Source organism: Eubalaena glacialis, chromosome 18, assembly GCF_028564815.1.
Source record: "Eubalaena glacialis isolate mEubGla1 chromosome 18, mEubGla1.1.hap2.+ XY, whole genome shotgun sequence".
NCBI classification, from domain to species: domain Eukaryota; kingdom Metazoa; phylum Chordata; class Mammalia; order Artiodactyla; family Balaenidae; genus Eubalaena; species Eubalaena glacialis.
The window spans coordinates 5,780,439-5,798,539 of NC_083733.1; the positions used below are offsets into that span (position 1 = coordinate 5,780,439).

The following is an 18,101-nucleotide window of genomic DNA, read 5'->3' on the forward strand; positions in this document are numbered from 1 at the left end:
AGCACTGAGCTGAGACTTTCTCCTTGACCCAGTCAGAGGACTGAAAGAGAATTAAAAATGGGATATCATTTTCAATATATACACCAATCACATTCAATACCACACACTAAAATTATCTGAGGTACCACCAAAAGCAAGCATCTCAAACTCTGGACAATAAGTTCCTATGAAAATCATGTGGCAAATTATATTTAAACACCATCACTGACCCATGCTCCATAAAAGTGTGTGCATGTACATGTATATATGTTATATGACAGTGATATAGTTTTATATATATATAATAGTTTTATTTTTATTATTTTTAAAAATATTTACTTATTTATTTGGCTGCAGCAGGTCTTAGTTGTGGCAAATGGGATCTTTAGTTGCGGCATGATGCATCTTTAGCTACAGCATGTGGGATTTAGTTCCCCGACCAGGGATCGAACCCAGACCCCCCGCACTGGGAGCGCAGAGTCTTAACGACTGGACCACCAGGGAAGTCCCAATATATAATAATTTTAAAGGAAACTCTATATAAGAAAAGTCAAGTAGGAAACAAGACCAGAGAAGGCTATGAAAATGTATATAAATAGTCTTTCTCTTGATTTTGGTCAGATTGTAAACTGATGTTATTCTTGTGGAAAGTAATCAGGCAGTATTTATTTATCAAGAACCTTACAAGTGTACATATCCCTTCACTCCGTAAGTTCACTCCTAGGAATACATCCAAATGCTAAATTCAAAAGAGGAAAAAACTGAAAGCAGGAAGATGTTTAGTGAGACATTATTTAAAAAGAGCAAAAATGGCAAACCACCTAAATGTTCAATTGCAGGAGAAGGTTAAATTTGGATCCATCAGCAGGAGACACTCTTAGGCAGTCACCAATAAGGCAGCTGTGAAGACCATGTTCTAACCACTATGATCATCATTTGACTGCTTCCACAATCACAACCACAAACTACTATAATAACAACAATTTATTAAACATGTGTTGGGCCATGTGCTAGGCACTTTACATGTGTCTTTGCTAATATTTGCAATAAACTTCTCAAGTAAATCCTAGCCCTCCTTAACCAATGAGGAATGTTAAGCTCTGAGAGGTTATATAAATTGCTGCAATTCACCTAGTTAGCTGAGAGAATATGTAAGATAATATGTGTAGGAAAATACAGAATACCATATTGGTTGCCCTCTACTTTACATAAACTATACTGAACATAGAAGAATAATATTCAAAACCTCAATGAATAAGTCCAAATAAAAGACTGCTTGGGGACTTCCCTGATGGCACAGTGGTTAAGAATCTGCCTGCTAATGCAAGGGACATGGGTTCGAGCCCTGGTCTGGGAAGATCCCACATGCCATGGAGCAACTAAGCCTGTGCGCCACAACTACTGAAGCCCGCGTGCCTAGAGCCTGTGCTCCGCAACAAGAGAAGCCACCACAATGAGAAGCCCGTGGACCGCATCGAAGAGTAGCCCCCACTCGCCGCAACTAGAGAAAGCCCGCGTGCAGTAACGAAGACCCACAGCAGCCAAAAATAAAATATAAATTAATAAATTAATTTTAAAAAAGTGCTTGGTTTCTAAGAAGAGCAAAGACTCAATATTCAAGCAAAGACAGAAGACTGGAGTGTGTAAAAGACAGTGAAAAGAAAGAATCAGAAGCGTTAAAATGACAAAAAAACCAACCAACAGGGGCTTCCCTGGTGGTGCAGTGGTTGAGAGTCTGCCTGCCACTGCAGGGGACACGGGTTTGAGCCCTGGTCCGGAAGGATCCCACATGCCGCAGAGCAGCTAGGCTCGTGTGCCACAACTGCTGAGCTTGCGCTCTGGAGCCCATGAGCCACAACTACTGAGCCCATGCGTCACAACTGCTGAAGCCTGTGCGCCTAGAGCCCGTGCTCTGCAATGGGAGAAGCCACTGCAATGAGACACCCGCGCACCACAACGAGGAGGGGCCCCAGCTCACTGCAACTAGAGAAAGCCCGCACAGCAACGGAGACCCAACATAGCCAAAAATAAATAAATAAGATAAATTAAAAAAAAAAAAAAAACCCAACCAACACACCAGCCAAATAAATAAATAAATAACCCAACCCCAACCACGTAGAATACAGCAGAGAAAGAGAGAGAGAATGGGACAGTGAGAAGACAATGAAAAACAGGGTGGATTACATCCATAAAACACTGATGTATAACATCTGTAAAGATTCTGTTGGCTTATTAGGGAATATGAAAAGAACAGAAAACATGTAAAATGCGTGCAATATACAAATCTTATTTACAATAAAAAAAAATCTTGAAGCTCGTATGAGGGAAAGTCTAGGAAAGCACTTTGAAAAGATTTAAAGTCCTATGCAAATGTACGGTATTGGTGATTTTGCTCTATAATAGAGCAAAAGTAGGTTTCCATTCATTATGACGATATATGTGAAAATGTATGTAAAGTAATGAAAAGCATACTCACTGTCAGTAACAAACATTCCATTGTTTGCAGTACAGAACTTATTTGTGTTTGCAAGCCTGTGAATGGGTGACAGGTGACCAGAGTTCCTGAGTCCCCATTTCTACCTCTGGTGTCCTCCCAGCTTACCAGCTACTGAAGCCCACACTGCCAATCCATTTCCTTCACCCTCATATCCCAGCAGCTTGGTAATAAGGACACCTGTGTAAACCCCTGGCTCTACAGTACCTTGGAAGAGAAGCAGGAGGCTCTGAGTCTCAGGATAGGAAACGGCATCTGGAAGGGAGGGGGTGGAGGTAGAGTGACCAACTGTAGAGAGGCCTCCATGTGCACAGGACTCTCTGAGCCCACCGTGGTGGGCAGGACTGGGGCATCCTTTTTCTTCCAACTCAACTTTTTTTGTGTTACAATGGCAGGGATTTCAATAAAAAAATTGGTCCATGACTGTGATTCTATGTCTGTGGCTCCACTTCTGTCTTTTGTGATTTATGTGTGTATTTATTAACTACGTGTTTGTGGACAGATGTCTACCTTTGGTCAGGTCTGTGGTAATGAGTTTGTCTGTGTGCTCTGAGGCCAAGTGCTTCTCTGTGACTGGGGCCATGGAGGAGCCATAGCATCTAATTTGACTGACAAATACCATATGCACATCTAGGCACGTGTGTGTGTGTTTGTATCTGTCAATCTATCACGTGAAGCCTTTGAATGCACCAGGATGTGGCCGTAACCTCAAGGTAAGACAAGATAGAAGTAGTGAGGTTTAAAAGTATATGACTAATTCAAGAGATGTTTACAGAAGAAGAGACCGAGGTGTGGGAAAGAACAGAGCATCAGGCTAAAGAAGAGGCTGTGTGAGGACTCCCTGTCTTCTGGTGTTGCCATTACCAAGTGAGAAGTAAAATATTGCCTGCTATTATCAGTAAAGAAAGGATCTAGCCAGCACATTACAGCTGCCTGGACGGTGCAGCCCGAGGAAACTCAGGATGAGAAAACACAGGATGCTGGCCCCAGATAGCTGAGGTGCGTTATCGAAGGAATGATTTCAGTGAACCCAGACTCTTGCATCTTCCCATACATAGAAATGTGCTAAATTCCTTAACTTGAGATACCTAGTTTTCTTTTATTAACAGTAACCTTTTGTTCCGACTACCCGGTGTTGTTGAAAAACCTCCTCTATATCCTGGCTTCCCCCCCTTCCTCCTCTGAACAGTTTTCTCAGCCTATATCTGAGATGCTGTCTCTGGGCTTGAAGTCCTATGAACGTTCACCATATAAAACATAACTTACAACTTTTAAGTTGGGCATCTTTTTTTTCAGCCGACACAAGATAGTGGGTAAATAGGAAAAAGGCAGTTCTGGGCACAGATGATGGGTGCTGTGACTTTGAGGGCAGCCAACATAGTTTTCTAGAGGGTGTATAAGAAGTTGCATTCAGGAGGGAGAGATGAATGAGGACAAGAAATGTCACGACCGCCCATGTACAAGAGGAGCTAGACGTGACGGAGGAGCTGACGCCACCCAGATGACGTGGACAGGGAAAAGGGAGGAACTCAATCATCCAGTGAGCTTCTAGAAGGCCAGCAAAGGCCACAGGAAGGTTAGCTGGCAAAAGAGGAAAACCTAAAGGACAAGGAGATGAGGATTTCAAAAAGGAGAGAGTGCACGGCCGTATCACACAACTCAGGCGTCCCCTCCAGCAGGCCGAACACTATGAGGAGGCTGTCGGGTTGACGATGAACAGGTAATTGATGACTTCAGGAAGACAGCTTTAAGAGTGCGTTAGGGTCCAGGGTCAGAGGAGCCAATGAGAAGTGAGGGCTTTGGTGAGGAAGGAAAGAAGTTGGAAGAAGTTGGAAGTCTGTCAGCTCAAGGGGAGACCAGGAAGGTGCTGGGCTGAGAGGCGGGGGTCAGAGGAAGGCAGCCATAGTGTTGGGTGAATGAAGACACAGAAGGGAGGTGACCCCAGAGGGAGGCGGATGCCTGCAGAAGGTGGGAAGGGAGTGGTCAGCAGCACGACAGGCCCCAGAGAGGAGACAGGGAGGGGTTTCAGGGGAATTTCTCGTCTGCAAAGGACGGTAACCCTCCTGCGCTCTTGGTTATCAGAATGAAATGAGAAACGGCACCTGGAGGTGGTCTGCACCCTCCAAAGAGCAGCACAAAAGTGAAGGATGGTCTTATTCAGACCAGGACAGAGGATGTGAGGAAATGAAGACAAGCCACTAGGTGGCTTTTAGGAGTGAGTAATTCAGCTGTGGGTGGCCTGAGGCCAGATCTTAAACAGACACTTGCAGACACGCAGCCACCTCCAGATTTCTAGACTACTAGACACATGCACACTGACATCAAAGTTCTCTCTCACCAAACACAAACACTCATGCACTCGTGCACGTGTACACACTCAGAATCCATCTGATAGGGTCACACACATACACTGACACACACACACTCATTAACAGATGCACATGCAACAGACACACATCACAGGCCTAGACCCAAGGACACATACAACACACCTTCCCCCTGCAAACCAACACAGTTCCCTCAGCCACAAGAACACACACACAGACACACACACACACACGGGGCGTGCAGAGGAAAGTGTGCGACTAGCCATGCGCCTTCAGTTGGTGACCAATGATCCATCCACGTCTTTGAGCCTGGAAAAGCCGGAGGCTTGCAGGAGCCTCATGCAATCTTGCTTAAGTCAAGGGGCAGAACTCTGTCCTCTGGCAGACTCACTCATGTGGCATTTTACTACAGGGAATTGTCACCCTTACATAAATATCTCTCATCTCCCATGGGCTGACTGGGGCCTGTGTCTTTCTGTCAAAGGGTATTGGGGTTTACAAACTCATTTGCTTTCCTCCTTGATTCTCAATCTCAGGAGAAACTGGCAGTGCATTAAAAGCAAGTTTCATGCTACCTGGGGGTGTCACATCACACAGTCCCAAAGAGCACCTTGGAAATAATGAGGAGGCCCCTGCGACTGTGAGGGACAGGGGAGGGGTTGGGGGTGGGAGGGGAGGATGGGGGCCAAGGGAAGGAGGAAGGCAGAAAGGATGAAGAACGTGACAAGGAGAGAAAGAGTGGATTTATTTTCATTCATTCATTTCTTCAAAAACTATCTGTGGATCCCTTCCTTCCTGCCAGGAGTAATTCTCGGCATCTGGGATAGTGCAGTGCAGTGCCCGAGAGACAGAAGCTCCCTGCCCTCATGCAGCTCACATTCTAGAGGGAGGAGACAGACAGTGAACACGGTCCAGGAGAACAGATAGGCAGGGAGGGCTGACTGTGCACAGAGGAGGGGAGGCCGGGACGGGCCCACTGGGAAGGCAGCCTTGGAGGATGAAGGAAGCAAGGAAGGCGCCCTGTGGCGGGACGAGGGGCCACCAGCAGCAGCAACAGACCCTGGCAAGTGTGAGCTGCAGGGAGGCCTGGCCTGGAAGAGCGGGGGAGACAGTCCAGGGAGCTGGTAAAGGGAATTCAGATCCTGGATGGCCAGCCACGTAGACTGCAGAGAGCACTTGGGCTTTTACTCTGCGTGAGATGTGAGTCATGGGAAGGTGTTTTGTTTGTTTATTTCTTTTTGTGGGAGGGTTTTAAGCTGAAGAATGACATAAACCCACTTACAATTATATATATCTATACACATACACACACACACACACACATATTTCATGTTGGCTGCCGTGTGAAGAATAGATTTTAAAGGTTAAAGTAAAGAAATGTTTATCTGTTGGGTTTCTTCCTTTTTCCAACCCTGTCTTCACAGAGCACTGAGATTCCTCCTAAAATGCAAATCTGAGCTTTTGATCTGGGGAAAAGGAGAGTTGGGGGTCAACTTTCCCTGGCTGGAGTCCCTCTACCCTCCTTCCTTCCCACAGTATTTTTAATGTATTATCTAGGTACAATTTAAGTACCGTTACATTCACCCATTTTAAGGGTGCATTGCAACGATTATCAGGAAGTTTACAGAGTTGTGTGATCATCACCACAAACTAATTTTAGAACATTTCCATCAGCCTCCAAAGAAACCTCACGCGCATATGCTCACTCCCCTGTTCTAAGCCCCAGCCGCTGGCAACCATGAATCTACTTCCTGTCTGTACGCATTTGCCTTCTCCAGACATGTCATAAAAGGGAATCACAGTATGTTTTCACAGTATTTTCATGGACTCCGCCTCCACTTCATAGTTGCTTTGAAGATCATGGAGCAGAAAGGGATACAGTTAGTGGTCAGGGGTGTGTAAGGCCAGCCCCCGGTCTCCAGGTGCGACCATGCTCGGGGGCACCCAGAGTCCCAGCTGGCCCCAGGCTGGCTGAGAGTCCTGCTGTAATCGCAGCCCATGTCTCCCCAGTTCACCTCTTCCCACTGCCCCCTCCTGCTGCCCTCATCTCTGTGTGGATGCAGACACCCCTCCCCTTCTCCACACAGATCTCTGAGTCACAAGGTTTGTTCCCAGGGAACCCACCTAGGACACCGTCAAGGCAAGAGCTGTCCAGAGTAGAGACTAACTGGGCTGGTGTCCCAGAAGTGAAGGGGAACAGAAAGGTTTGGGCCCAGACTGGCGTCCTACAGCTGGGACCACTCTCCACGTTTTGGCTGTCACTGCTCCCTCCCTCCATCTTCAGCTGAGGGCTGAAAAGTCTTCCAAGAGCCACTCCAAGAAAGTACTGAGATTTGAGAGGAAAAGCCCTGCTTTCCTCACAGTGAACCCAAGGCCAGACAGCAGCTCGGACCTGTCTTGCTACCTGTCAGAGGGTCTTCGTGAGCCAACACCCAAAGGGGCAGGAAGTGGCCAGAGAACTCATACGTGCCCGCCCTAGTTCATGTCTCTGCATTAGGTAATAAATGAGAGGGAAAAAGAGCAACAATTTTATAAAGAAGCCACAAGCCACTGCCTTTGTTCTCTCTCCAACTTCGTAACTTTTGGGCAAAATTATGTGCTAAGAGAAGTTATTTTAACAGGGAAAAGCGTCGTAGATGCTGGCAGCATCCCTCTGGTTGAAGCAGGGAGTGCAGGGAGGGCAGTGCCAGCTGAGACTTTTCAGCCTGGCCTGACTGTGGACCGTCTTGTAGATCATGTTGGGAAGGTCTGATGTGCTCCCCAGGCAGCGGGGAGCCTTTACTGGTTTCGTGCAAATGTATGATGCTTTGGGTTTGAATTCCATGTCTGGCTGAAAGATCATGAGAATTATTCCTTTGATGAGTTTGAAGCCTGGGTTCTGGACTCAAGTCTGAAGGTCACAGCCTATTCCTTTCTTATCTTTCTAATCCTAAAATATACTTGGCATCCTGGCCCTGGACTCACTGAGTCTGCCAAAGGAAACACTGCTATTTAGTGAGTAGCTATTATGTGCCAGGCACTGTGCTAGGCACACTGTGACATTATCTCATTTAATACATCCAACAACTCACAGGTAGAACCACCACGCCTGTTTTCCTGAGGTTCAAAGATATAAGAGACTTATCCAAAGTTACTTAGCTCTTAAGTGAGAGATGGGAACGCAGGCCTCTGTGACCCCAGTGCCCCCTGATCCAAGCAGGATGCTACTCACCTCCCCAGGGCTGTGCGTGGAGAGAGCTCCTTACTCAAGTATAACTGGAGAATCACAAGTCTAACTTTCGCAGAGGATAGGTAGCAAATGTCAATCAGCCTCCGGCTAAAAGGAGCAGCTATACCTTTACTGCAGGGGGACAGTTTAATTGTCCGCAAATTTCTGCGAATGAATGGAGCAGCAGAAATCAATCTCCAATTTATTCCATTCTTGCAGCTGATCTCAATGTGCTGAAAGGTGCTGGGAGGAGGGTTCTGTGCTACTCAGTTCGCATTTCATATGCAATCAAATGCACCATTCAGCCAGTGTTGCTGTACCTGGGGTGAGATTTAAAGTTTGCTTTATTACCTCCTGGGGCTGAAGTTTGCCTACTTAAAGGAAGAAACAGTCCACAAACACCAAACTTTCAGCGGCAAATTTAGGAAGTTGGAGGGCCAATATACTAAGTTTGCATCATTTCCAGCTATCTATTTTCCCAATATTCTGGAGGCCAAATGTCAGCTGACCTGAGTCATCTGTTGCAGGTTTACAGGACAGAGTTATGCTGACAATAAAATGGGGCAATATGGAAATTTTCCATTAGTATGGAAATGTGTATTATGGAGCTAATTTTAAAGCTGGGGTGGGGTGGGGAGATGATGGCTGGTGGACTCCTAGGGTGTGGTGAAGCCAATCTGCTATTGTAAATTATGCCACACCTGCTTTTCAAGGCCTGCTGGCATACAGCTGGGAGAAATGGGTGCAGACCACTGTTCCCGAGAGTCACCAGGCACCATGGTTTTCCAGAAGTGACCACCAGTGACATCAGAAATGATTTCTCCAGTAATGAGTCACTATCAGGGGCTTTGGGGATGTCTGATCCAAAAACAAGAAACCTCACAGTGACGGTCCATAGCAGAGCATCTGAATGATTAGCACCAAAGAAGTAATAAATTCCCAATAAAAATAAATGTGACAGTCATTTCTGTTAAGTATGTTTAGGGTGGAAAAGAAATGGCTTTGGCCAAAGTAATCAACAGAGAAAAGAAGGTTTTATGAGAGGAGTTTGCAATTTGAGTGGTGACTCCAGAAGTTCTCTGTCCAGCAGCCAAATAGATCTTTTAAAACATTCTCCTTCCTCTCATTAACGCCGTTATTTGCTTCCCCTTGCGAAAGGATGAAGCCACCAATGTTACCAAGGCCAGGGAGGGCCAGCAGGTGTGGCTCCCAATGGCACTCCGGCTTCAGGTGCCCTCAGCGTCCTCCTGGCTGTGCTCCTGCAGCACGAGCCACCTCAGCAGCCTCAGGTGGCAAACGCTCGCTTCAGGGCTTCCCACCTACTGCTGCTTCTCATCATTCCTCCCTTCTTGTGCCTGGTGGACCCCCCAGTCCATCCATGTACTCCCAGCTCAAGCACCCCTTCTAGATTTCTTCAGTCTCTTTTGCTGGGGGGTGGGGGGTGCCTGCAGCCTGCCCGTTACATCCAGAGCTCTTATTCAGCTTCTGATTAATTACACATCCATTCAGTGTTTATCAATGTCTGCCTTCCGCACAGGCTACCAGCTCCATGAGGCCAGGCAGCACGTCTTCCTGGTTTGCTGCTGTGTCCCCTGGTTCCCAGTACAAGGCCAGGCATATAGCAGGTGTCCAAAAAGTATTTTTAAAATACTATCAGATAAAAAAATTATTAAATGAATATAGGGTTGTTGTAGACTTCGGATAATGCAGGTAATGGGCTTAGCATAGTGCCTGCTTCAGGGTATCTGCTCCATAGTTATGTCTGAGAAGTACATGAATAAGATGCCTATGATTCCATGTTGATTTCCTCCTCAAGCTAAAAATAGCCTCTGTAACAAGACAATCACCACACTCTGTTTGGATTCTTTGACGCTTCAGTGTTTTGTGAAGTCACTGAGTCTATAGAAATTTTTTAGAAAATTCACCCCTTGGACTGCCCAGCAGAAGACCATATCTTTCTGGAAGAAATGACAATTGAGCTGAGACCTGAAGGCCAAGTGGGGTTCATCCAGGGAAAAGAGGAGGAGAGAGAGTTCCTGGCCAGGGGAACAGCAAGTGAAAGAGCACAGAGGCAGAACATGGCCAAAGACCAGAAGGGCTGAAGCAGAGAGGGTAGGGGTCCAGAAGCTTTGGGAAGGGCTGGAAGGGGAGGAGAGGGCAGGCCTCTTCCATTCACATAGGACTGTTCTGAATCCTGAGGACCATGAGAAGCCCCTGAATGGTTTTAAGCAAAAGTCTGGGATCTGACCTTGTCTTTGACCTTGCCCTGTCAGAGCTGAGGGGCCACCCCTGCAGAACACATTTTCTTAAATAAACTTTCCTTCCTGATATTTGTTATCCTTACTTGAAAAGTTGGACTTAAAAATATAACACAAGTAAAACACCCTCCCCCCGCCCACACATATTCTACCACTTACTCTAAAATGTCAATTTCCCCATGTTAGAACTGCTAGTTAAAAAATAAATAAATAAAACAAAAGCAAACGCTTTGGATGAAAATTTGCCAAATCACACTTCCAAGACGAAATTGCCTCCGAAATATTTCATGCATCTAGCAGCAGCAGTAACAACACAAATCAGGACTTGCTGGTTTCAATAGAGGTGAAAAATGTTTTAAACATATTTAGATTCTTTAGTTAGAGGTCCATTCAATCACGTGTGATGGTAATGGGAATATAACGGAGACAATTTTCCTTTATCTGCTCTGGCATTGATAAAATATTCATGTTAAAGAGCTACTTCTGAACACCTGGAGGCGTCTTGCAGAGTGTTACAGATGGGCTTATTTTCCTAACACACATATGTAGTCCGGCCTCAACAGCTGTATTCATCTCAGTATATATTCAGGATGCGTGAGCACGTAGCCCAGATCCCATGCTTTCCGGTCGGCATGAGCTCATAAATGTGTGATTGGCCTTCAAAGAAAGTGCCTGTTAGAAAACCCACATGTGGAAAAACAATGCTTTTCAATTCAGTGCGTACGTATTGGGTGTTCGTCAAGTGCTTTTCCAGTGGAAGTTTCACAATTAATGATAGTGACTATCCTGTGGGTACCTCAAACACAACACGTCTTAAACCAAATTGAGTCCTGTCCTTCCACCCACCTTGCCCAAACCCATAAGGTTTCCGGCTTCCCTTTTCTCAGCTGTTGAAGGGCTAGACGCTTATTTCCTATGGATGGTTTGCTTTGTTTCCGCCATACCGCATTCCCAAGTGGTTGCCAACTCCTACAGATTCCACCCAGGGGATTTTCACTGGAATACATCCCTTCCTTCTCTAGGACCACGTTCCCTGACATGCTGTCTGCTCTCCTGTAGCCCACCTGCAGGTTCTTCATGACTCATTGTTCCTTTTTATACAGGAGCCCCCTGGATAGAAGAATCACAACCAGGACCTCAACACTCTTAGTCTGGGCTTCCCGGAAGCAGACACTGAGGTAAGAATTTGGGGGCAAACAGTATTTTAATATATTTTCTAACGTTTCTATAATGAACCTATTCTGTTTACAACCAGTACAAAAGAAAAGAAATAATTTACTCACAACCCTGTATCAGACAAACAGAAATACTATTCTAAATATATACTATATAGAATAGTATTTCTGTTTGTCTGATACAGGGTTGTGAGTAAATTAGTTCTTCCTTCCTGGTTTTAATATACTTTTTGCTCAAGTTGAAATTGGTCTGAATAATTCTGCACCTTGTGTTTTGAACCTAATGATAAATAGCAAGTTTTCTTCGCGCCCATGTTGCAAATTCTGTAAACATCATTTGGTAGCTGCACAATACATCATGTGGACGCATCAGCCCGTATTTAACCATTCCCCTGATGTTATGCTCATACGTTTAGGTTCTTCCAATTCTGTTATTAAAATGCAAATAAAATATCATTGTATGTAAAGTTTTCTTTGCTTACTTGTTGGTTTTTCTCTAAACAGGATTCCTTAGAATGAACTAGCAAAAATGGGATTACTACGTCAAAGTTGATGAACATTTAAAGGACCTGTCCCATGTTGCCAAACCCCCAATCACCACTGGAAACAGATTTGATCTTGCCATGGCTGAGCATCCCCAAGTGGTTCCAACACACCTCTCTGGCCGCAACTCCTACAGCTCCAACCATACTGCTTTTGCCCAAACTTGCCACGCTCTCTGGTGACTTTACACCTTCATTGTCCTGTGTTCCTCTAACCTGGCTATTCTTTTCTCACTCACCTCTAGTCCTGTCTACCTGACTGATAACACGCAGAAACACAAACATACACCACCCCACAACAGGCGCCTATTATATACTATGTGTGTCATTCTCCAGTTCAGGGTGCATAGTAGTTACTGGATAGTCTCTATTAACTCTGGCTTTCTTCTGCCAGGTCGCACTAGTATGCAAATGCATGCTTCAACTTTTAAACTTTAATAAAGGTTATTTAATAACTATCTATTTGTTTAATGAATGCCATCAAATAGCAGATGGCAAGCTGGTAGTATCTCTTTTCTTCTTTTTCCAAAGAAGTTTTTGAGTTTTCCATTCCTTAAGGCAACTTCAGAGAAGAGGAAACTCTTGCATTTTTACGTAACACCTGATGCATTTAATCATCGGATTGGACGGGACATCGCTCTCCCCTCCCTTGCAGCTGAACTGCCTCATTAAATGGCAGAAGACCGTGCTGGCTGTGGCTGTGGACGGTACAGCCACCCTGCAATGAGGTTTGGCCTCACATGTGCCCGAGAGACTGGGTGATGATGGATGCCACTGGGTTATTCTAGGATGGACTCAGAGGAAAACCCTGTGTGACTTTATCAGGTCCAAAGCCAAGTGCTTCTTTACTTTCTTAAACCAGCTTCTCAGGCAGAATCTTATGGTGATCCAGGGAAAGGAGGGCCCCTAATCAAACTTTCCCAATAGCAGCAGTGAACAGCGTGTTCCTGTCTCAGATAAAGTAATGGAGGGAGGACATTTAAGGCAGTGTCCTGTACATAAGAAAAGGGAAAAGTACATATCACCAGGACTCTGGATTTAGTCAATTTTTGAGACCCTTGTTCCTCCTGTTTTTATCTACTTTTTTTCTTTTTGTTCATTAACTTCTTGATGTTATGGCTGCAAACTCTAAAATTAGAAAGCTGTTTCCCACTCTGGCCACAAAGTCGATTGCCTCCTTTGTCCAACCGATTTTCAAATATCCTTTATGACTGAAATTCAAGATTATTTTGCTTAAGGAGTTATTCTCAACATTTAACCTAAATCATCCTCTTTTCTTCCCCTCTGTAAATTTATTTTCCTTCATTGAAGCCTCCCCCAAACTTTCAGTACTATTCCTCCTCCTCTTTTGTTAAAGACATTTTAATTAAGATACCAGGGTTACATTAGCCTACTTAAGCAATATCTCCCTTTTATCTAGCTCTCTTCAGTGAAGTCCCAAATCAGCAATGTGTCTTTCATCAGCCTGTTCCATGTCTCTCTCCTCCCTTTGTTCTGTGGTTTTTGTTAAGTTACAGATCCTCACATTTTAATTCAGCCCCAACTGCTATTCCACACTATGCCATTCACATTAATAAATTCGTCTTCACAATGATGCACGCAATGTCGCATGTCTCCCTACATCACTGATTACTGCGGCCTTTGAAGGTTCAAAGGTGTGTCAGATCTACCAGGAAAAAGAGGAAAAGAGACTATATTTGATATTCTCCAACATCTGAGGTTTCCTTGGGCTCAGTGGTTTGATGTTGGGAGGGTAAAACAACTGCTTTAAAAAGAGGATAGTGTGTTATAAATATTCAGTTGCCATGTGATACTCATTCTTCCTTAAAAGACTGAAGGATCAGCCTCCTTTTTCAAAGCCAGGATTGACAGATACAGCAACTATTTGATAATGGAGCATGGGAAATCTATTACGGGACCAAGAGAAATGTGTTAGCATCCCAGCTGTTCTGTGAACATGCCCCACAGGAAGGGAGAGATTTCATTTGTTTTCAAATACTTCTCCACATTAAATTCTTCAAGCGCTTTACAAATAGAAAAATATCTTTGAAAATCAGTGAGTACTAGATGATGAGAGAGAACATTTTTTGAGCACTTACTATGGGTTAGACACTAGGTCTTACAAAGCATTTCTCTCTTTAATGCTCATACAGTCTCTGCAGGTACCATTACACTCCCATGCTACAGATGAGGAAACTAAGGCCAAAAAAAGTTGCTCAAGGACATACTTCTTGCGAGTGGAGGAGCCAGGATTTGAACCTAGAGCATTTTATTTGGAGACTGGATTATTATCCATTCTACTTCTGGCCTTCTGTGTGTGCCATCTTTCCACATTAAATTTTTAACTACTAAAAGGATTGTATCCAGGATCTCTTCCAGTTAAACTTAACATGTATTACATTTATCCTTTATCTGGTCTATGAGCTGCATCTTCAATATATATTCAGAATTTGACTATTTCTCACTCTGTCACCCTTTCCCAGCTGTCACCACCCTGGTCCAAGCTAACAACCTCTTTTGCCTGGATTATAGCAAAAGCCTCCTAACTGGTCTCCCAGCTTCTGCCCTTGCCCCCATACCCCCTATATCACCCCCACAGCAGCCAGAGTGGTCCTATTAAAACATGAACTGGATGACAACAATTCTCTGCTTTATAGCTTCCAGTGGGGCCTCCTGGCATTTGGAGTAAAACCAGTGTGGCCTGCAATGTTTTACATAATCTTCCCCCAGCCCTTGGCCCCCTGTACCTCAAGTCCCCTTGACTCACTCTGGCTCAGTCTAGTCATACTGGCGTCACGGAGTACAGCAGGTACATTCCACCTCAGGGCCTTTGCACCTCCTGCTTTCCCTGCCTGGAATGCTTTTCCCCAGATATTTACAGAGTTGCTGTATTAGTTTCCTATAATACAGCAACAACAGGGTACAACAAACTCAGTGGCTTAAAACAACACAAATTTGTTATCTTCCAGTTCTGGGGGGCAGACATCCCAAACAGGTCTCACTGGGCTAAAATCAAGGTGTGGTCAGGGCGGTGTTTCTTCCTGGGCCCCTAGAGGAGAAATCTGTTTCCTCCTCTTTCCCACTTTCTAGAGGCCCCTGACGTTTCTGGGCTTGTGGCCCCTTCCTCCATCTTCAAAGCCAGCACTGGAGCATCCTCAAATCTCTGTCTCTGATCTCCTGCTTCTCTCTGAGAAGGATTCTTGTGATTATCTAGGCCCACCAGGATAAGCCAGGATAATCTCCCAAACACAAAATCCTTAATTTAATCCCATCTGCAAAGTTGCTTTTTCCTTGAGGTGGCATCACAGGTTCCAAGGATTATGATGTGGACATCCTGGGGGCCATTATTCTGTCTACCACGGTACCTCTTTCACTTCATTCAGATCTTTGCTCAAACATCAACCTCTCTGTGAAGGCTGCCCTGGCTGGTCTAGTCAGCATTTCTGGCTCTCACTAAAACTTCGTACCCCCTTCCATGCTTTATTTTTCTCTTCTCTGCAAGGTAACAATCTAACACACTTATACTGATTTATTTCATTGATTATTTGTCTCCTCCACTAGAACGTAAGCCCCATCAACACAGGGATTTTTGTCAGTTTTTTGTAGCCATATCCCCAGTGCCTAGACTCGTGCTGGCATATAGTATATGCTCAAAAAAATGTGTGCAATAATTTATATCCTATACCATAGGCTGACAAATAGAGTGTCTTCATCACATTAGGAGATGAAAAACGAGAAAGAATTCAATCCGTCATGATTCACTGAGTATCTTTATGTGACTTCCACTGTGTTACATGACGTGTGAAATACAGAAATTCATGAAGAGGTATCAGGCTGTCATTTACAGTGGTGAAGGTTGTGTACTGCACAAAGGCCCTTGGAGGAGGTGGGCAAGGGCTGAGATTCACCCTGTGTTAATGCAACCTTATGCCCATGGGGACTGTGGCCCTCGAGGGGATGGCTGTTTCTAATTCACATGAAGGTACTGTCAAGTCTCTTGTACCCTGGCTCTGCCCACCTGGCATAAGCTAGCCCTAAGTTCTTCCTCCAGGGGCGCTGTAGAGCTAGTTAGACACAGGAGGGGAAGAATCCAGAGGAGGTAGACAGAGGAAACGGTGAAGAGGACTATAGGACCATTGGATTCAAGCTAGGAACACAAGTGGGGCTCAGCTTCTACCTGCTGTCGAGCCTTCTCGGACTCGAAGTTGGGGAATCTTGGTTTCTATCCTGCCTATGCCACCAAAGCTGCGTGACAGTAGGGACTTTACTACTCCTCTTTGAGCAGCAGATTCCTCACCTCCGAAATGGGTGGGACAATCCTGCCCGCACAGGGTTCCTGTGAAGGTTGTGAGGATGCTTTGTCAACTCCAAACTCTGCTCTAATATTGGTTCATCATTTATAAGATATGGCTCCTGCCTCAGTGATCCCTTCACTCAGGACATCCAGTGGCTCTCACATTAAAGTGAAGGGCGAGTCCATTACAATGGGCTGTGAGGCACCATTTAATCTGCCCCAACTCCTTCACCTGTCAACCTTATATCCTACAACTCTGCCCTCTGCTGACTCCACTCCAGCCACACTAACCTCCCTGATGTTCTTTTGACCATGAACATTCCCACCTCAGGGCCCTTGTACCTGCTGTATCCTCATCCAGGAAAGCTCTACACCTGGGTCTCCATGGCTTGTACTCTTCCTTCAGCCAAGTCTTCCCTGACTCCAATATTGAAGACTGCATGATATCCTCCAACACTTCCTATGTCTCTTCTATGCTTTATTTATATCCATATCATTGTTACCATCTAACATGCCACATACTTTGCTTATTTATATTATTTTTTGTCTGTACCCTCTCCCTCCCCACATCAATACATAAATCCATGAGGCAGAGATTTGCTTTTTACCTTTCTTATTTACTGGTCTAACCCTAGACCAGTTAATAAGAAAGGTAAACCAGAACAGTCCTTGGTACCTGGTTAGTGCTCAGACGACACATGAATTCAATGAATGATGAATTAATCTAGTTGAAAAGGCAAAATGAGCCTATGTGGAGGAATACAATCAACTGAGAAGCTCGGCTGTGTTTACTGACTGTTAGCAGAAACGGAGATTGTGCCTGAGTGAAGCGATCAGGGTGGCAGGCTAAATGCTGACTTGATTTTGCAGGACAGTTAAGGTTTGGATGGACAAAGCAGGGACTCCCAGGTAGAATAAACAACGGAGATAATAATACTAGCATCATATACTTACTGAATGCTTGGCAGGTGCCAGGCACTATCCTAGGCACTTTATAGATACATCATCTCATTTAATCTTCAAAACAGCATTTTGGTAGCTACTATTATTAACCTCATGATGTGGATGAGGAAACTGAGGTACAGCAAGGTTAAGTAATTGGCAAAGAATAGTTCAAAGTTCAAAGAAACATAAGGTTTGTAACAGTAGCAGTGTGGGTCCTTACTCTAACAAGTAGAAGTAAAGTACTTAGCTCCTAGAAGATTCTCACTAAATGATGACTGTCATTATCAGTACAATAGGTAGGCCAGAGAAATTACAAGAATTTTGGTGTTTTTCCTTTCTTTCTCATGCCTTATAAATGGGCTGATGCATGAGTTCAAACATGTTTGTGAACTCCTTCCCTTCCACCTGCAGAAATTTCTATTTTGTGTTGGACACACTGGGTAGCAACCATGAGTAGACACTATGGTGTGTAGCTAGATGTCTAGTCTCTAAGATTATGGACATTTTATATTTGAAGGAACATCAGTATCTAAGCCAGAGGCTGGAAGATCAGACAGGAGGTCACTGCTCCGAAAGTAGCATCTTCCAGGTCCAAGAAGCAGCATCTTTTTCCTCTTTAATGTGGAATATTTATAACAAAGGTGCCCCGTAAATATGTCAATATCTTGCTTCTGATATACCTGGCTGCCATTTACTGTAAGAGGCAGTTTAAAACAGCGGTTGAAAGCACTACTGTTAATATGATGATCTGTGTTCAAATCCGAGCTCTGCCACTTACCAGCGATGTGCTAAAACTATTCAACCATTCTGTGCAACAGTTTTAACATGTATAAAATGGATACTGTAATAGTACCTATGCCATAGGGTTGTTGTTGTTGT

General features: G+C 44.6%; 1 protein-coding gene across 1 annotated transcript in view; it reads right to left on the reverse strand.

The window, feature by feature from the left end:
• Nucleotides 1–18,101, reverse strand: part of CDH13 (cadherin 13) — a 1,030,117-nt gene that overhangs the window by 571,443 nt on the left and 440,573 nt on the right. The window lies entirely within an intron of this gene.